A 16,654-nucleotide genomic window follows, 5' to 3' on the forward strand; every position below is an offset into this window, starting at 1 on the left:
GGTGGACAGATGTCGCATCGTTCTCGCCGTCACTTGTGACCGCGGATCGTACTTAACGTAATTTTCTGCAAGCGTCAGCGGAGCGTCAGTCCGAGCTAAGTCGGGCCAAGTCGCATAAGAGGAACAACAAATTGCGCATATCCGGTACCGGGAATCGAACCCGGGCCTCCTGGGTGAGAGCCAGGTATCCTAGCCACTAGACCACACCGGATAGCGACGCAAGTGCTCCTCCAGCGAACACAGCAAACTGTACACACGCTACTTGACGACAACGGCAAAAATTTAGCGTTTCCACTTTGTAGAACGGCATGCTCGGGACACATTTCGTGGAGACGAACGCCAGCAATCGTGACACCAGACTGCGCCTGTGAATCCTGTCGTTGCACCACGCACTGTGCTGCTACGACAATTTAAGAAAGAGACGCTCACGGCTTGCTGCGTTGTTCCCTTCGCGGGTAATCAGTGCTCCTGTTTTCGAGACAGAAAACAGTGGCAGCGGTGGGATTCGAACCCACGCCTCCGAAGAGACTGGTGCCTGAAACCAGCGCCTTAGACCGCTCGGCCACGCTACCTACGCGGCACGGCGGTCGCAGGAGCCACGTTCTACGCCACGAGAAAACACCGCGATGGCACAAAAAACGAGAAAAAGTTGGCAGCGGTGGGATTCGAACCCACGCCTCCGAAGAGACTGGTGCCTTAAACCAGCGCCTTAGACCGCTCGGCCACGCTACCCGCGCTAGTGCTCTTCGCTTTTGCAGAAACAGTGCACGACACAGCTTCCTGTTCTGCTGCGACTGGCTGTTCATCCATTGCGTATCAAACAAGTGCCCTTTTCGAATAGAGATTAACTACACAGGCAGCAGCCCGCGCTCTGGTGCGGCGGCATTTCGTGTTGATAATGAAATGGTAGTGCCACCTGAAGCCTGCGGAACATGAGCGAACAATCAGGAGGGCACCGTGATTTCAAACAGTGGGTCACTATCGTCATTGCAGCGACAGCAAGGCAAAAGTTTAAAAAGTGCCGTGACCAGGATTCGAACCTGGGTTATTGCGGCCACAACGCAATGTCCTAACCACTAGACGATCACGGCCACGGAGGCACCGCCGAGAGCAGTTCTCGCGACTGCAAGTGGCTGTGCACAGCAAAGCTCAGCCCACTGTGTCTCGCCACAGCTGTGTCAGACGCGGTCTCCATTATATGTGTACTAGCAAACGAACGTGTCTGCGCTGTTAGGACACTAAGCAGGGTGGCTAGCTGCATTCAATCCCCGTGGCAATGTCTTGCAGTCCTCCAACTCTGTTGACCACAGGTATGTGCCTCGATTAGAGGTGGACAGATGTCGCATCGCTCTCGCCGTCACTTGTGACCGCGGATCGTACTTAACGTAGTTTTCTGCAAGCGTCAGTCCGAGCTAAGTCGGGCCAAGTCGCATAAGAGGAACAACAAAATGCGCATTTCCGGTACCGGGAATCGAACCCGGGCCTCCTGGGTGAGAGCCAGGTATCCTAGCCACTAGACCACACCGGATAACGACGCAAGTGCTCCTCCAGCGAACGCAGCAAACTGCACACACGCTACTTGACGACAACGGCAAAAATTTAGCGTTTCCACTTTGTAGAACGGCATGCTCGGGACACATTTCGTGGAGACGAACGCCAGCAACCGTGACACCAGACTGCGCCTGTGAATCCTGTCGTTGCACCACGCACTGTGCTGCTACGACAATTTAAGAAAGAGACGCTCACGGCTTGCTGCGCTGTTCCCTTCGCGGGCAATCAGTGCTCCTGTTTTCGAGACAGAAAACAGTGGCAGCGGTGGGATTCGAACCCACGCCTCCGAAGAGACTGGTGCCTGAAACCAGCGCCTTAGACCGCTCGGCCACGCTACCTACGCGGCACGGCGGTCGCAGGAGCTGCGTTCTACGCCACGAGAAAACACCGCGATGGCGCAAAAAACGAGAAAAAGTTGGCAGCGGTGGGATTCGAACCCACGCCTCCGAAGAGACTGGTGCCTTAAACCAGCGCCTTAGACCGCTCGGCCACGCTACCCGCGCTAGTGCTCTTCGCTTTTGCAGAAACAGTGCACGACACAGCTTCCTGTTCTGCTGCGACTGGCTATTCATCCATTGCGTATCAAACAAGTGCCCTTTTCGAATAGAGATTAACTACACAGGCAGCAGCCCGCGCTCTGGTGCGGCGGCATTACGTGTTGATAATGAAATGGTAGTGCCGCCTGAAGCCTGCGGAACATGAGCGAACAATCAGGAGGGCACCGTGATTTCAAACAGTGGGTCACTATCGTCATTGCAGCGACAGCAAGGCAAAAGTTTAAAAAGTGCCGTGACCAGGATTCGAACCTGGGTTATTGCGGCCACAACGCAATGTCCTAACCACTAGACGATCACGATCACGGCCACGGAGGCACCGCCGAGAGCAGTTCTCGCGACTGCAAGTGGCTGTGCACAGCAAAGTTCAGCCCACTGTGTCTCGCCACAGCTGTGTCAGACGCGGTCTCCATTATATGTGTACTAGCAAACGAACGTGTCTGCGCTGTTAGGACACTAAGCAGGGTGGCTAGCTGCATTCAATCCCCGTGGCAATGTCTTGCAGTCCTCCAACTCTGTTGACCACAGGTATGTGCCTCGATTAGAGGTGGACAGATGTCGCATCGCTCTCGCCGTCACTTGTGACCGCGGATCGTACTTAACGTAGTTTTCTGCAAGCGTCAGTCCGAGCTAAGTCGGGCCAAGTCGCATAAGAGGAACAACAAAATGCGCATTTCCGGTACCGGGAATCGAACCCGGGCCTCCTGGGTGAGAGCCAGGTATCCTAGCCACTAGACCACACCGGATAACGACGCAAGTGCTCCTCCAGCGAACGCAGCAAACTGCACACACGCTACTTGACGACAACGGCAAAAATTTAGCGTTTCCACTTTGTAGAACGGCATGCTCGGGACACATTTCGTGGAGACGAACGCCAGCAACCGTGACACCAGACTGCGCCTGTGAATCCTGTCGTTGCACCACGCACTGTGCTGCTACGACAATTTAAGAAAGAGACGCTCACGGCTTGCTGCGCTGTTCCCTTCGCGGGCAATCAGTGCTCCTGTTTTCGAGACAGAAAACAGTGGCAGCGGTGGGATTCGAACCCACGCCTCCGAAGAGACTGGTGCCTGAAACCAGCGCCTTAGACCGCTCGGCCACGCTACCCGCGCTAGTGCTCTTCGCTTTTGCAGAAACAGTGCACGACACAGCTTCCTGTTCTGCTGCGACTGGCTGTTCATCCATTGCGTATCAAACAAGTGCCCTTTTCGAATAGAGATTAACTACACAGGCAGCAGCCCGCGCTCTGGTGCGGCGGCATTACGTGTTGATAATGAAATGGTAGTGCCACCTGAAGCCTGCGGAACATGAGCGAACAATCAGGAGGGCACCGTGATTTCAAACAGTGGGTCACTATCGTCATTGCAGCGACAGCAAGGCAAAAGTTTAAAAAAGTGCCGTGACCAGGATTCGAACCTGGGTTATTGCGGCCACAACGCAATGTCCTAGCCACTAGACGATCACGGCCACGGAGGCACCGCCGAGAGCAGTTCTCGCGACTGCAAGTGGCTGTGCACAGCAAAGTTCAGCCCACTGTGTCTCGCCACAGCTGTGTCAGACGCGGTCTCCATTATATGTGTACTAGCAAACGAACGTGTCTGCGCTGTTAGGACACTAAGCAGGGTGGCTAGCTGCATTCAATCCCCGTGGCAATGTCTTGCAGTCCTCCAACTCTGTTGACCACAGGTATGTGCCTCGATTAGAGGTGGACAGATGTCGCATCGCTCTCGCCGTCACTTGTGACCGCGGATCGTACTTAACGTAGTTTTCTGCAAGCGTCAGTCCGAGCTAAGTCGGGCCAAGTCGCATAAGAGGAACAACAAAATGCGCATTTCCGGTACCGGGAATCGAACCCGGGCCTCCTGGGTGAGAGCCAGGTATCCTAGCCACTAGACCACACCGGATAACGACGCAAGTGCTCCTCCAGCGAACGCAGCAAACTGCACACACGCTACTTGACGACAACGGCAAAAATTTAGCGTTTCCACTTTGTAGAACGGCATGCTCGGGACACATTTCGTGGAGACGAACGCCAGCAACCGTGACACCAGACTGCGCCTGTGAATCCTGTCGTTGCACCACGCACTGTGCTGCTACGACAATTTAAGAAAGAGACGCTCACGGCTTGCTGCGCTGTTCCCTTCGCGGGCAATCAGTGCTCCTGTTTTCGAGACAGAAAACAGTGGCAGCGGTGGGATTCGAACCCACGCCTCCGAAGAGACTGGTGCCTGAAACCAGCGCCTTAGACCGCTCGGCCACGCTACCTACGCGGCACGGCGGTCGCAGGAGCTGCGTTCTACGCCACGAGAAAACACCGCGATGGCGCAAAAAACGAGAAAAAGTTGGCAGCGGTGGGATTCGAACCCACGCCTCCGAAGAGACTGGTGCCTTAAACCAGCGCCTTAGACCGCTCGGCCACGCTACCCGCGCTAGTGCTCTTCGCTTTTGCAGAAACAGTGCACGACACAGCTTCCTGTTCTGCTGCGACTGGCTGTTCATCCATTGCGTATCAAACAAGTGCCCTTTTCGAATAGAGATTAACTACACAGGCAGCAGCCCGCGCTCTGGTGCGGCGGCATTACGTGTTGATAATGAAATGGTAGTGCCACCTGAAGCCTGCGGAACATGAGCGAACAATCAGGAGGGCACCGTGATTTCAAACAGTGGGTCACTATCGTCATTGCAGCGACAGCAAGGCAAAAGTTTAAAAAGTGCCGTGACCAGGATTCGAACCTGGGTTATTGCGGCCACAACGCAATGTCCTAACCACTAGACGATCACGGCCACGGAGGCACCGCCGAGAGCAGTTCTCGCGACTGCAAGTGGCTGTGCACAGCAAAGTTCAGCCCACTGTGTCTCGCCACAGCTGTGTCAGACGCGGTCTCCATTATATGTGTACTAGCAAACGAACGTGTCTGCGCTGTTAGGACACTAAGCAGGGTGGCTAGCTGCATTCAATCCCCGTGGCAATGTCTTGCAGTCCTCCAACTCTGTTGACCACAGGTATGTGCCTCGATTAGAGGTGGACAGATGTCGCATCGCTCTCGCCGTCACTTGTGACCGCGGATCGTACTTAACGTAGTTTTCTGCAAGCGTCAGTCCGAGCTAAGTCGGGCCAAGTCGCATAAGAGGAACAACAAAATGCGCATTTCCGGTACCGGGAATCGAACCCGGGCCTCCTGGGTGAGAGCCAGGTATCCTAGCCACTAGACCACACCGGATAACGACGCAAGTGCTCCTCCAGCGAACGCAGCAAACTGCACACACGCTACTTGACGACAACGGCAAAAATTTAGCGTTTCCACTTTGTAGAACGGCATGCTCGGGACACATTTCGTGGAGACGAACGCCAGCAACCGTGACACCAGACTGCGCCTGTGAATCCTGTCGTTGCACCACGCACTGTGCTGCTACGACAAGTTAAGAAAGAGACGCTCACGGCTTGCTGCGCTGTTCCCTTCGCGGGCAATCAGTGCTCCTGTTTTCGAGACAGAAAACAGTGGCAGCGGTGGGATTCGAACCCACGCCTCCGAAGAGACTGGTGCCTGAAACCAGCGCCTTAGACCGCTCGGCCACGCTACCCGCGCTAGTGCTCTTCGCTTTTGCAGAAACAGTGCACGACACAGCTTCCTGTTCTGCTGCGACTGGCTGTTCATCCATTGCGTATCAAACAAGTGCCCTTTTCGAATAGAGATTAACTACACAGGCAGCAGCCCGCGCTCTGGTGCGGCGGCATTACGTGTTGATAATGAAATGGTAGTGCCACCTGAAGCCTGCGGAACATGAGCGAACAATCAGGAGGGCACCGTGATTTCAAACAGTGGGTCACTATCGTCATTGCAGCGACAGCAAGGCAAAAGTTTAAAAAGTGCCGTGACCAGGATTCGAACCTGGGTTATTGCGGCCACAACGCAATGTCCTAGCCACTAGACGATCACGGCCACGGAGGCACCGCCGAGAGCAGTTCTCGCGACTGCAAGTGGCTGTGCACAGCAAAGTTCAGCCCACTGTGTCTCGCCACAGCTGTGTCAGACGCGGTCTCCATTATATGTGTACTAGCAAACGAACGTGTCTGCGCTGTTAGGACACTAAGCAGGGTGGCTAGCTGCATTCAATCCCCGTGGCAATGTCTTGCAGTCCTCCAACTCTGTTGACCACAGGTATGTGCCTCGATTAGAGGTGGACAGATGTCGCATCGCTCTCGCCGTCACTTGTGACCGCGGATCGTACTTAACGTAGTTTTCTGCAAGCGTCAGTCCGAGCTAAGTCGGGCCAAGTCGCATAAGAGGAACAACAAAATGCGCATTTCCGGTACCGGGAATCGAACCCGGGCCTCCTGGGTGAGAGCCAGGTATCCTAGCCACTAGACCACACCGGATAACGACGCAAGTGCTCCTCCAGCGAACGCAGCAAACTGCACACACGCTACTTGACGACAACGGCAAAAATTTAGCGTTTCCACTTTGTAGAACGGCATGCTCGGGACACATTTCGTGGAGACGAACGCCAGCAACCGTGACACCAGACTGCGCCTGTGAATCCTGTCGTTGCACCACGCACTGTGCTGCTACGACAATTTAAGAAAGAGACGCTCACGGCTTGCTGCGCTGTTCCCTTCGCGGGCAATCAGTGCTCCTGTTTTCGAGACAGAAAACAGTGGCAGCGGTGGGATTCGAACCCACGCCTCCGAAGAGACTGGTGCCTGAAACCAGCGCCTTAGACCGCTCGGCCACGCTACCCGCGCTAGTGCTCTTCGCTTTTGCAGAAACAGTGCACGACACAGCTTCCTGTTCTGCTGCGACTGGCTGTTCATCCATTGCGTATCAAACAAGTGCCCTTTTCGAATAGAGATTAACTACACAGGCAGCAGCCCGCGCTCTGGTGCGGCGGCATTACGTGTTGATAATGAAATGGTAGTGCCACCTGAAGCCTGCGGAACATGAGCGAACAATCAGGAGGGCACCGTGATTTCAAACAGTGGGTCACTATCGTCATTGCAGCGACAGCAAGGCAAAAGTTTAAAAAGTGCCGTGACCAGGATTCGAACCTGGGTTATTGCGGCCACAACGCAATGTCCTAGCCACTAGACGATCACGGCCACGGAGGCACCGCCGAGAGCAGTTCTCGCGACTGCAAGTGGCTGTGCACAGCAAAGTTCAGCCCACTGTGTCTCGCCACAGCTGTGTCAGACGCGGTCTCCATTATATGTGTACTAGCAAACGAACGTGTCTGCGCTGTTAGGACACTAAGCAGGGTGGCTAGCTGCATTCAATCCCCGTGGCAATGTCTTGCAGTCCTCCAACTCTGTTGACCACAGGTATGTGCCTCGATTAGAGGTGGACAGATGTCGCATCGCTCTCGCCGTCACTTGTGACCGCGGATCGTACTTAACGTAGTTTTCTGCAAGCGTCAGTCCGAGCTAAGTCGGGCCAAGTCGCATAAGAGGAACAACAAAATGCGCATTTCCGGTACCGGGAATCGAACCCGGGCCTCCTGGGTGAGAGCCAGGTATCCTAGCCACTAGACCACACCGGATAACGACGCAAGTGCTCCTCCAGCGAACGCAGCAAACTGCACACACGCTACTTGACGACAACGGCAAAAATTTAGCGTTTCCACTTTGTAGAACGGCATGCTCGGGACACATTTCGTGGAGACGAACGCCAGCAACCGTGACACCAGACTGCGCCTGTGAATCCTGTCGTTGCACCACGCACTGTGCTGCTACGACAATTTAAGAAAGAGACGCTCACGGCTTGCTGCACTGTTCCCTTCGCGGGCAATCAGTGCTCCTGTTTTCGAGACAGAAAACAGTGGCAGCGGTGGGATTCGAACCCACGCCTCCGAAGAGACTGGTGCCTGAAACCAGCGCCTTAGACCGCTCGGCCACGCTACCCGCGCTAGTGCTCTTCGCTTTTGCAGAAACAGTGCACGACACAGCTTCCTGTTCTGCTGCGACTGGCTGTTCATCCATTGCGTATCAAACAAGTGCCCTTTTCGAATAGAGATTAACTACACAGGCAGCAGCCCGCGCTCTGGTGCGGCGGCATTACGTGTTGATAATGAAATGGTAGTGCCACCTGAAGCCTGCGGAACATGAGCGAACAATCAGGAGGGCACCGTGATTTCAAACAGTGGGTCACTATCGTCATTGCAGCGACAGCAAGGCAAAAGTTTAAAAAGTGCCGTGACCAGGATTCGAACCTGGGTTATTGCGGCCACAACGCAATGTCCTAGCCACTAGACGATCACGGCCACGGAGGCACCGCCGAGAGCAGTTCTCGCGACTGCAAGTGGCTGTGCACAGCAAAGTTCAGCCCACTGTGTCTCGCCACAGCTGTGTCAGACGCGGTCTCCATTATATGTGTACTAGCAAACGAACGTGTCTGCGCTGTTAGGACACTAAGCAGGGTGGCTAGCTGCATTCAATCCCCGTGGCAATGTCTTGCAGTCCTCCAACTCTGTTGACCACAGGTATGTGCCTCGATTAGAGGTGGACAGATGTCGCATCGCTCTCGCCGTCACTTGTGACCGCGGATCGTACTTAACGTAGTTTTCTGCAAGCGTCAGCGGAGCGTCAGTCCGAGCTAAGTCGGGCCAAGTCGCATAAGAGGAACAACAAAATGCGCATTTCCGGTACCGGGAATCGAACCCGGGCCTCCTGGGTGAGAGCCAGGTATCCTAGCCACTAGACCACACCGGATAACGACGCAAGTGCTCCTCCAGCGAACGCAGCAAACTGCACACACGCTACTTGACGACAACGGCAAAAATTTAGCGTTTCCACTTTGTAGAACGGCATGCTCGGGACACATTTCGTGGAGACGAACGCCAGCAACCGTGACACCAGACTGCGCCTGTGAATCCTGTCGTTGCACCACGCACTGTGCTGCTACGACAATTTAAGAAAGAGACGCTCACGGCTTGCTGCGCTGTTCCCTTCGCGGGCAATCAGTGCTCCTGTTTTCGAGACAGAAAACAGTGGCAGCGGTGGGATTCGAACCCACGCCTCCGAAGAGACTGGTGCCTGAAACCAGCGCCTTAGACCGCTCGGCCACGCTACCCGCGCTAGTGCTCTTCGCTTTTGCAGAAACAGTGCACGACACAGCTTCCTGTTCTGCTGCGACTGGCTGTTCATCCATTGCGTATCAAACAAGTGCCCTTTTCGAATAGAGATTAACTACACAGGCAGCAGCCCGCGCTCTGGTGCGGCGGCATTACGTGTTGATAATGAAATGGTAGTGCCACCTGAAGCCTGCGGAACATGAGCGAACAATCAGGAGGGCACCGTGATTTCAAACAGTGGGTCACTATCGTCATTGCAGCGACAGCAAGGCAAAAGTTTAAAAAGTGCCGTGACCAGGATTCGAACCTGGGTTATTGCGGCCACAACGCAATGTCCTAACCACTAGACGATCACGGCCACGGAGGCACCGCCGAGAGCAGTTCTCGCGACTGCAAGTGGCTGTGCACAGCAAAGCTCAGCCCACTGTGTCTCGCCACAGCTGTGTCAGACGCGGTCTCCATTATATGTGTACTAGCAAACGAACGTGTCTGCGCTGTTAGGACACTAAGCAGGGTGGCTAGCTGCATTCAATCCCCGTGGCAATGTCTTGCAGTCCTCCAACTCTGTTGACCACAGGTATGTGCCTCGATTAGAGGTGGACAGATGTCGCATCGCTCTCGCCGTCACTTGTGACCGCGGATCGTACTTAACGTAGTTTTCTGCAAGCGTCAGTCCGAGCTAAGTCGGGCCAAGTCGCATAAGAGGAACAACAAATTGCGCATTTCCGGTACCGGGAATCGAACCCGGGCCTCCTGGGTGAGAGCCAGGTATCCTAGCCACTAGACCACACCGGATAACGACGCAAGTGCTCCTCCAGCGAACGCAGCAAACTGCACACACGCTACTTGACGAAAACGGCAAAAATTTAGCGTTTCCACTTTGTAGAACGGCATGCTCGGGACACATTTCGTGGAGACGAACGCCAGCAACCGTGACACCAGACTGCGCCTGTGAATCCTGTCGTTGCACCACGCACTGTGCTGCTACGACAATTTAAGAAAGAGACGCTCACGGCTTGCTGCGCTGTTCCCTTCGCGGGCAATCAGTGCTCCTGTTTTCGAGACAGAAAACAGTGGCAGCGGTGGGATTCGAACCCACGCCTCCGAAGAGACTGGTGCCTGAAACCAGCGCCTTAGACCGCTCGGCCACGCTACCCGCGCTAGTGCTCTTCGCTTTTGCAGAAACAGTGCACGACACAGCTTCCTGTTCTGCTGCGACTGGCTGTTCATCCATTGCGTATCAAACAAGTGCCCTTTTCGAATAGAGATTAACTACACAGGCAGCAGCCCGCGCTCTGGTGCGGCGGCATTACGTGTTGATAATGAAATGGTAGTGCCACCTGAAGCCTGCGGAACATGAGCGAACAATCAGGAGGGCACCGTGATTTCAAACAGTGGGTCACTATCGTCATTGCAGCGACAGCAAGGCAAAAGTTTAAAAAGTGCCGTGACCAGGATTCGAACCTGGGTTATTGCGGCCACAACGCAATGTCCTAACCACTAGACGATCACGGCCACGGAGGCACCGCCGAGAGCAGTTCTCGCGACTGCAAGTGGCTGTGCACAGCAAAGCTCAGCCCACTGTGTCTCGCCACAGCTGTGTCAGACGCGGTCTCCATTATATGTGTACTAGCAAACGAACGTGTCTGCGCTGTTAGGACACTAAGCAGGGTGGCTAGCTGCATTCAATCCCCGTGGCAATGTCTTGCAGTCCTCCAACTCTGTTGACCACAGGTATGTGCCTCGATTAGAGGTGGACAGATGTCGCATCGCTCTCGCCGTCACTTGTGACCGCGGATCGTACTTAACGTAGTTTTCTGCAAGCGTCAGTCCGAGCTAAGTCGGGCCAAGTCGCATAAGAGGAACAACAAAATGCGCATTTCCGGTACCGGGAATCGAACCCGGGCCTCCTGGGTGAGAGCCAGGTATCCTAGCCACTAGACCACACCGGATAACGACGCAAGTGCTCCTCCAGCGAACGCAGCAAACTGCACACACGCTACTTGACGACAACGGCAAAAATTTAGCGTTTCCACTTTGTAGAACGGCATGCTCGGGACACATTTCGTGGAGACGAACGCCAGCAACCGTGACACCAGACTGCGCCTGTGAATCCTGTCGTTGCACCACGCACTGTGCTGCTACGACAATTTAAGAAAGAGACGCTCACGGCTTGCTGCGCTGTTCCCTTCGCGGGCAATCAGTGCTCCTGTTTTCGAGACAGAAAACAGTGGCAGCGGTGGGATTCGAACCCACGCCTCCGAAGAGACTGGTGCCTGAAACCAGCGCCTTAGACCGCTCGGCCACGCTACCCGCGCTAGTGCTCTTCGCTTTTGCAGAAACAGTGCACGACACAGCTTCCTGTTCTGCTGCGACTGGCTGTTCATCCATTGCGTATCAAACAAGTGCCCTTTTCGAATAGAGATTAACTACACAGGCAGCAGCCCGCGCTCTGGTGCGGCGGCATTACGTGTTGATAATGAAATGGTAGTGCCACCTGAAGCCTGCGGAACATGAGCGAACAATCAGGAGGGCACCGTGATTTCAAACAGTGGGTCACTATCGTCATTGCAGCGACAGCAAGGCAAAAGTTTAAAAAGTGCCGTGACCAGGATTCGAACCTGGGTTATTGCGGCCACAACGCAATGTCCTAACCACTAGACGATCACGGCCACGGAGGCACCGCCGAGAGCAGTTCTCGCGACTGCAAGTGGCTGTGCACAGCAAAGCTCAGCCCACTGTGTCTCGCCACAGCTGTGTCAGACGCGATCTCCATTATATGTGTACTAGCAAACGAACGTGTCTGCGCTGTTAGGACACTAAGCAGGGTGGCTAGCTGCATTCAATCCCCGTGGCAATGTCTTGCAGTCCTCCAACTCTGTTGACCACAGGTATGTGCCTCGATTAGAGGTGGACAGATGTCGCATCGTTCTCGCCGTCACTTGTGACCGCGGATCGTACTTAACGTAATTTTCTGCAAGCGTCAGCGGAGCGTCAGTCCGAGCTAAGTCGGGCCAAGTCGCATAAGAGGAACAACAAATTGCGCATTTCCGGTACCGGGAATCGAACCCGGGCCTCCTGGGTGAGAGCCAGGTATCCTAGCCACTAGACCACACCGGATAACGACGCAAGTGCTCCTCCAGCGAACGCAGCAAACTGCACACACGCTACTTGACGAAAACGGCAAAAATTTAGCGTTTCCACTTTGTAGAACGGCATGCTCGGGACACATTTCGTGGAGACGAACGCCAGCAACCGTGACACCAGACTGCGCCTGTGAATCCTGTCGTTGCACCACGCACTGTGCTGCTACGACAATTTAAGAAAGAGACGCTCACGGCTTGCTGCGCTGTTCCCTTCGCGGGCAATCAGTGCTCCTGTTTTCGAGACAGAAAACAGTGGCAGCGGTGGGATTCGAACCCACGCCTCCGAAGAGACTGGTGCCTGAAACCAGCGCCTTAGACCGCTCGGCCACGCTACCCGCGCTAGTGCTCTTCGCTTTTGCAGAAACAGTGCACGACACAGCTTCCTGTTCTGCTGCGACTGGCTGTTCATCCATTGCGTATCAAACAAGTGCCCTTTTCGAATAGAGATTAACTACACAGGCAGCAGCCCGCGCTCTGGTGCGGCGGCATTACGTGTTGATAATGAAATGGTAGTGCCACCTGAAGCCTGCGGAACATGAGCGAACAATCAGGAGGGCACCGTGATTTCAAACAGTGGGTCACTATCGTCATTGCAGCGACAGCAAGGCAAAAGTTTAAAAAGTGCCGTGACCAGGATTCGAACCTGGGTTATTGCGGCCACAACGCAATGTCCTAACCACTAGACGATCACGGCCACGGAGGCACCGCCGAGAGCAGTTCTCGCGACTGCAAGTGGCTGTGCACAGCAAAGCTCAGCCCACTGTGTCTCGCCACAGCTGTGTCAGACGCGGTCTCCATTATATGTGTACTAGCAAACGAACGTGTCTGCGCTGTTAGGACACTAAGCAGGGTGGCTAGCTGCATTCAATCCCCGTGGCAATGTCTTGCAGTCCTCCAACTCTGTTGACCACAGGTATGTGCCTCGATTAGAGGTGGACAGATGTCGCATCGTTCTCGCCGTCACTTGTGACCGCGGATCGTACTTAACGTAATTTTCTGCAAGCGTCAGCGGAGCGTCAGTCCGAGCTAAGTCGGGCCAAGTCGCATAAGAGGAACAACAAATTGCGCATTTCCGGTACCGGGAATCGAACCCGGGCCTCCTGGGTGAGAGCCAGGTATCCTAGCCACTAGACCACACCGGATAACGACGCAAGTGCTCCTCCAGCGAACGCAGCAAACTGCACACACGCTACTTGACGAAAACGGCAAAAATTTAGCGTTTCCACTTTGTAGAACGGCATGCTCGGGACACATTTCGTGGAGACGAACGCCAGCAACCGTGACACCAGACTGCGCCTGTGAATCCTGTCGTTGCACCACGCACTGTGCTGCTACGACAATTTAAGAAAGAGACGCTCACGGCTTGCTGCGCTGTTCCCTTCGCGGGCAATCAGTGCTCCTGTTTTCGAGACAGAAAACAGTGGCAGCGGTGGGATTCGAACCCACGCCTCCGAAGAGACTGGTGCCTGAAACCAGCGCCTTAGACCGCTCGGCCACGCTACCCGCGCTAGTGCTCTTCGCTTTTGCAGAAACAGTGCACGACACAGCTTCCTGTTCTGCTGCGACTGGCTGTTCATCCATTGCGTATCAAACAAGTGCCCTTTTCGAATAGAGATTAACTACACAGGCAGCAGCCCGCGCTCTGGTGCGGCGGCATTACGTGTTGATAATGAAATGGTAGTGCCACCTGAAGCCTGCGGAACATGAGCGAACAATCAGGAGGGCACCGTGATTTCAAACAGTGGGTCACTATCGTCATTGCAGCGACAGCAAGGCAAAAGTTTAAAAAGTGCCGTGACCAGGATTCGAACCTGGGTTATTGCGGCCACAACGCAATGTCCTAACCACTAGACGATCACGGCCACGGAGGCACCGCCGAGAGCAGTTCTCGCGACTGCAAGTGGCTGTGCACAGCAAAGCTCAGCCCACTGTGTCTCGCCACAGCTGTGTCAGACGCGGTCTCCATTATATGTGTACTAGCAAACGAACGTGTCTGCGCTGTTAGGACACTAAGCAGGGTGGCTAGCTGCATTCAATCCCCGTGGCAATGTCTTGCAGTCCTCCAACTCTGTTGACCACAGGTATGTGCCTCGATTAGAGGTGGACAGATGTCGCATCGCTCTCGCCGTCACTTGTGACCGCGGATCGTACTTAACGTAGTTTTCTGCAAGCGTCAGTCCGAGCTAAGTCGGGCCAAGTCGCATAAGAGGAACAACAAAATGCGCATTTCCGGTACCGGGAATCGAACCCGGGCCTCCTGGGTGAGAGCCAGGTATCCTAGCCACTAGACCACACCGGATAACGACGCAAGTGCTCCTCCAGCGAACGCAGCAAACTGCACACACGCTACTTGACGACAACGGCAAAAATTTAGCGTTTCCACTTTGTAGAACGGCATGCTCGGGACACATTTCGTGGAGACGAACGCCAGCAACCGTGACACCAGACTGCGCCTGTGAATCCTGTCGTTGCACCACGCACTGTGCTGCTACGACAATTTAAGAAAGAGACGCTCACGGCTTGCTGCGCTGTTCCCTTCGCGGGCAATCAGTGCTCCTGTTTTCGAGACAGAAAACAGTGGCAGCGGTGGGATTCGAACCCACGCCTCCGAAGAGACTGGTGCCTGAAACCAGCGCCTTAGACCGCTCGGCCACGCTACCCGCGCTAGTGCTCTTCGCTTTTGCAGAAACAGTGCACGACACAGCTTCCTGTTCTGCTGCGACTGGCTGTTCATCCATTGCGTATCAAACAAGTGCCCTTTTCGAATAGAGATTAACTACACAGGCAGCAGCCCGCGCTCTGGTGCGGCGGCATTACGTGTTGATAATGAAATGGTAGTGCCACCTGAAGCCTGCGGAACATGAGCGAACAATCAGGAGGGCACCGTGATTTCAAACAGTGGGTCACTATCGTCATTGCAGCGACAGCAAGGCAAAAGTTTAAAAAGTGCCGTGACCAGGATTCGAACCTGGGTTATTGCGGCCACAACGCAATGTCCTAACCACTAGACGATCACGGCCACGGAGGCACCGCCGAGAGCAGTTCTCGCGACTGCAAGTGGCTGTGCACAGCAAAGCTCAGCCCACTGTGTCTCGCCACAGCTGTGTCAGACGCGGTCTCCATTATATGTGTACTAGCAAACGAACGTGTCTGCGCTGTTAGGACACTAAGCAGGGTGGCTAGCTGCATTCAATCCCCGTGGCAATGTCTTGCAGTCCTCCAACTCTGTTGACCACAGGTATGTGCCTCGATTAGAGGTGGACAGATGTCGCATCGTTCTCGCCGTCACTTGTGACCGCGGATCGTACTTAACGTAATTTTCTGCAAGCGTCAGCGGAGCGTCAGTCCGAGCTAAGTCGGGCCAAGTCGCATAAGAGGAACAACAAATTGCGCATTTCCGGTACCGGGAATCGAACCCGGGCCTCCTGGGTGAGAGCCAGGTATCCTAGCCACTAGACCACACCGGATAACGACGCAAGTGCTCCTCCAGCGAACGCAGCAAACTGCACACACGCTACTTGACGAAAACGGCAAAAATTTAGCGTTTCCACTTTGTAGAACGGCATGCTCGGGACACATTTCGTGGAGACGAACGCCAGCAACCGTGACACCAGACTGCGCCTGTGAATCCTGTCGTTGCACCACGCACTGTGCTGCTACGACAATTTAAGAAAGAGACGCTCACGGCTTGCTGCGCTGTTCCCTTCGCGGGCAATCAGTGCTCCTGTTTTCGAGACAGAAAACAGTGGCAGCGGTGGGATTCGAACCCACGCCTCCGAAGAGACTGGTGCCTGAAACCAGCGCCTTAGACCGCTCGGCCACGCTACCCGCGCTAGTGCTCTTCGCTTTTGCAGAAACAGTGCACGACACAGCTTCCTGTTCTGCTGCGACTGGCTGTTCATCCATTGCGTATCAAACAAGTGCCCTTTTCGAATAGAGATTAACTACACAGGCAGCAGCCCGCGCTCTGGTGCGGCGGCATTACGTGTTGATAATGAAATGGTAGTGCCACCTGAAGCCTGCGGAACATGAGCGAACAATCAGGAGGGCACCGTGATTTCAAACAGTGGGTCACTATCGTCATTGCAGCGACAGCAAGGCAAAAGTTTAAAAAGTGCCGTGACCAGGATTCGAACCTGGGTTATTGCGGCCACAACGCAATGTCCTAACCACTAGACGATCACGGCCACGGAGGCACCGCCGAGAGCAGTTCTCGCGACTGCAAGTGGCTGTGCACAGCAAAGCTCAGCCCACTGTGTCTCGCCACAGCTGTGTCAGACGCGGTCTCCATTATATGTGTACTAGCAAACGAACGTGTCTGCGCTGTTAGGACACTAA

General features: G+C 54.7%; 45 non-coding genes across 45 annotated transcripts; all 45 read right to left on the reverse strand.

Moving 5' to 3' along the window:
• Positions 1-139: 139 nt before the first annotated feature.
• Trnae-cuc lies at positions 140-211 on the reverse strand. The gene has a single exon. It is a non-coding gene; the product is annotated as a tRNA-Glu (tRNA).
• Positions 212-490: 279 nt separating this feature from the next.
• Trnal-cag lies at positions 491-572 on the reverse strand. Its single transcript has one exon. It is a non-coding gene; the product is annotated as a tRNA-Leu (tRNA).
• Positions 573-650: 78 nt separating this feature from the next.
• Positions 651-732, reverse strand: Trnal-aag. Its single transcript has one exon. It is a non-coding gene; the product is annotated as a tRNA-Leu (tRNA).
• A 287-nt stretch (positions 733-1,019) lies between these two features.
• On the reverse strand, positions 1,020-1,091 carry Trnah-gug. Its single transcript has one exon. It is a non-coding gene; the product is annotated as a tRNA-His (tRNA).
• Positions 1,092-1,456: 365 nt separating this feature from the next.
• Positions 1,457-1,528, reverse strand: Trnae-cuc. The gene has a single exon. It is a non-coding gene; the product is annotated as a tRNA-Glu (tRNA).
• Positions 1,529-1,807: 279 nt separating this feature from the next.
• On the reverse strand, positions 1,808-1,889 carry Trnal-cag. Its single transcript has one exon. It is a non-coding gene; the product is annotated as a tRNA-Leu (tRNA).
• A 78-nt stretch (positions 1,890-1,967) lies between these two features.
• Positions 1,968-2,049, reverse strand: Trnal-aag. Its single transcript has one exon. It is a non-coding gene; the product is annotated as a tRNA-Leu (tRNA).
• A 287-nt stretch (positions 2,050-2,336) lies between these two features.
• Trnah-gug lies at positions 2,337-2,414 on the reverse strand. Its single transcript has one exon. It is a non-coding gene; the product is annotated as a tRNA-His (tRNA).
• Positions 2,415-2,779: 365 nt separating this feature from the next.
• On the reverse strand, positions 2,780-2,851 carry Trnae-cuc. The gene has a single exon. It is a non-coding gene; the product is annotated as a tRNA-Glu (tRNA).
• Positions 2,852-3,130: 279 nt separating this feature from the next.
• On the reverse strand, positions 3,131-3,212 carry Trnal-cag. Its single transcript has one exon. It is a non-coding gene; the product is annotated as a tRNA-Leu (tRNA).
• A 288-nt stretch (positions 3,213-3,500) lies between these two features.
• On the reverse strand, positions 3,501-3,572 carry Trnah-gug. Its single transcript has one exon. It is a non-coding gene; the product is annotated as a tRNA-His (tRNA).
• Positions 3,573-3,937: 365 nt separating this feature from the next.
• Positions 3,938-4,009, reverse strand: Trnae-cuc. Its single transcript has one exon. It is a non-coding gene; the product is annotated as a tRNA-Glu (tRNA).
• Positions 4,010-4,288: 279 nt separating this feature from the next.
• Positions 4,289-4,370, reverse strand: Trnal-cag. The gene has a single exon. It is a non-coding gene; the product is annotated as a tRNA-Leu (tRNA).
• A 78-nt stretch (positions 4,371-4,448) lies between these two features.
• On the reverse strand, positions 4,449-4,530 carry Trnal-aag. The gene has a single exon. It is a non-coding gene; the product is annotated as a tRNA-Leu (tRNA).
• A 287-nt stretch (positions 4,531-4,817) lies between these two features.
• Positions 4,818-4,889, reverse strand: Trnah-gug. Its single transcript has one exon. It is a non-coding gene; the product is annotated as a tRNA-His (tRNA).
• Positions 4,890-5,254: 365 nt separating this feature from the next.
• On the reverse strand, positions 5,255-5,326 carry Trnae-cuc. The gene has a single exon. It is a non-coding gene; the product is annotated as a tRNA-Glu (tRNA).
• Positions 5,327-5,605: 279 nt separating this feature from the next.
• On the reverse strand, positions 5,606-5,687 carry Trnal-cag. Its single transcript has one exon. It is a non-coding gene; the product is annotated as a tRNA-Leu (tRNA).
• Positions 5,688-5,974: 287 nt separating this feature from the next.
• Trnah-gug lies at positions 5,975-6,046 on the reverse strand. The gene has a single exon. It is a non-coding gene; the product is annotated as a tRNA-His (tRNA).
• A 365-nt stretch (positions 6,047-6,411) lies between these two features.
• On the reverse strand, positions 6,412-6,483 carry Trnae-cuc. Its single transcript has one exon. It is a non-coding gene; the product is annotated as a tRNA-Glu (tRNA).
• Positions 6,484-6,762: 279 nt separating this feature from the next.
• Trnal-cag lies at positions 6,763-6,844 on the reverse strand. The gene has a single exon. It is a non-coding gene; the product is annotated as a tRNA-Leu (tRNA).
• Positions 6,845-7,131: 287 nt separating this feature from the next.
• On the reverse strand, positions 7,132-7,203 carry Trnah-gug. The gene has a single exon. It is a non-coding gene; the product is annotated as a tRNA-His (tRNA).
• Positions 7,204-7,568: 365 nt separating this feature from the next.
• Trnae-cuc lies at positions 7,569-7,640 on the reverse strand. Its single transcript has one exon. It is a non-coding gene; the product is annotated as a tRNA-Glu (tRNA).
• A 279-nt stretch (positions 7,641-7,919) lies between these two features.
• Trnal-cag lies at positions 7,920-8,001 on the reverse strand. Its single transcript has one exon. It is a non-coding gene; the product is annotated as a tRNA-Leu (tRNA).
• Positions 8,002-8,288: 287 nt separating this feature from the next.
• Positions 8,289-8,360, reverse strand: Trnah-gug. The gene has a single exon. It is a non-coding gene; the product is annotated as a tRNA-His (tRNA).
• A 376-nt stretch (positions 8,361-8,736) lies between these two features.
• Positions 8,737-8,808, reverse strand: Trnae-cuc. Its single transcript has one exon. It is a non-coding gene; the product is annotated as a tRNA-Glu (tRNA).
• A 279-nt stretch (positions 8,809-9,087) lies between these two features.
• Trnal-cag lies at positions 9,088-9,169 on the reverse strand. The gene has a single exon. It is a non-coding gene; the product is annotated as a tRNA-Leu (tRNA).
• A 287-nt stretch (positions 9,170-9,456) lies between these two features.
• Trnah-gug lies at positions 9,457-9,528 on the reverse strand. Its single transcript has one exon. It is a non-coding gene; the product is annotated as a tRNA-His (tRNA).
• Positions 9,529-9,893: 365 nt separating this feature from the next.
• Positions 9,894-9,965, reverse strand: Trnae-cuc. The gene has a single exon. It is a non-coding gene; the product is annotated as a tRNA-Glu (tRNA).
• A 279-nt stretch (positions 9,966-10,244) lies between these two features.
• Positions 10,245-10,326, reverse strand: Trnal-cag. Its single transcript has one exon. It is a non-coding gene; the product is annotated as a tRNA-Leu (tRNA).
• A 287-nt stretch (positions 10,327-10,613) lies between these two features.
• On the reverse strand, positions 10,614-10,685 carry Trnah-gug. Its single transcript has one exon. It is a non-coding gene; the product is annotated as a tRNA-His (tRNA).
• A 365-nt stretch (positions 10,686-11,050) lies between these two features.
• On the reverse strand, positions 11,051-11,122 carry Trnae-cuc. The gene has a single exon. It is a non-coding gene; the product is annotated as a tRNA-Glu (tRNA).
• A 279-nt stretch (positions 11,123-11,401) lies between these two features.
• Positions 11,402-11,483, reverse strand: Trnal-cag. The gene has a single exon. It is a non-coding gene; the product is annotated as a tRNA-Leu (tRNA).
• Positions 11,484-11,770: 287 nt separating this feature from the next.
• On the reverse strand, positions 11,771-11,842 carry Trnah-gug. The gene has a single exon. It is a non-coding gene; the product is annotated as a tRNA-His (tRNA).
• Positions 11,843-12,218: 376 nt separating this feature from the next.
• On the reverse strand, positions 12,219-12,290 carry Trnae-cuc. The gene has a single exon. It is a non-coding gene; the product is annotated as a tRNA-Glu (tRNA).
• A 279-nt stretch (positions 12,291-12,569) lies between these two features.
• On the reverse strand, positions 12,570-12,651 carry Trnal-cag. Its single transcript has one exon. It is a non-coding gene; the product is annotated as a tRNA-Leu (tRNA).
• Positions 12,652-12,938: 287 nt separating this feature from the next.
• On the reverse strand, positions 12,939-13,010 carry Trnah-gug. The gene has a single exon. It is a non-coding gene; the product is annotated as a tRNA-His (tRNA).
• Positions 13,011-13,386: 376 nt separating this feature from the next.
• Trnae-cuc lies at positions 13,387-13,458 on the reverse strand. The gene has a single exon. It is a non-coding gene; the product is annotated as a tRNA-Glu (tRNA).
• Positions 13,459-13,737: 279 nt separating this feature from the next.
• Positions 13,738-13,819, reverse strand: Trnal-cag. Its single transcript has one exon. It is a non-coding gene; the product is annotated as a tRNA-Leu (tRNA).
• A 287-nt stretch (positions 13,820-14,106) lies between these two features.
• Trnah-gug lies at positions 14,107-14,178 on the reverse strand. Its single transcript has one exon. It is a non-coding gene; the product is annotated as a tRNA-His (tRNA).
• A 365-nt stretch (positions 14,179-14,543) lies between these two features.
• Positions 14,544-14,615, reverse strand: Trnae-cuc. The gene has a single exon. It is a non-coding gene; the product is annotated as a tRNA-Glu (tRNA).
• A 279-nt stretch (positions 14,616-14,894) lies between these two features.
• Positions 14,895-14,976, reverse strand: Trnal-cag. The gene has a single exon. It is a non-coding gene; the product is annotated as a tRNA-Leu (tRNA).
• A 287-nt stretch (positions 14,977-15,263) lies between these two features.
• Trnah-gug lies at positions 15,264-15,335 on the reverse strand. Its single transcript has one exon. It is a non-coding gene; the product is annotated as a tRNA-His (tRNA).
• A 376-nt stretch (positions 15,336-15,711) lies between these two features.
• Positions 15,712-15,783, reverse strand: Trnae-cuc. Its single transcript has one exon. It is a non-coding gene; the product is annotated as a tRNA-Glu (tRNA).
• Positions 15,784-16,062: 279 nt separating this feature from the next.
• Trnal-cag lies at positions 16,063-16,144 on the reverse strand. Its single transcript has one exon. It is a non-coding gene; the product is annotated as a tRNA-Leu (tRNA).
• A 287-nt stretch (positions 16,145-16,431) lies between these two features.
• Positions 16,432-16,503, reverse strand: Trnah-gug. Its single transcript has one exon. It is a non-coding gene; the product is annotated as a tRNA-His (tRNA).
• Between the last annotated feature and the right edge of the window lie 151 nt (positions 16,504-16,654).

Source organism: Schistocerca americana, chromosome 1 (genome assembly GCF_021461395.2).
Source record: "Schistocerca americana isolate TAMUIC-IGC-003095 chromosome 1, iqSchAmer2.1, whole genome shotgun sequence".
In the NCBI taxonomy this organism is placed as follows: domain Eukaryota; kingdom Metazoa; phylum Arthropoda; class Insecta; order Orthoptera; family Acrididae; genus Schistocerca; species Schistocerca americana.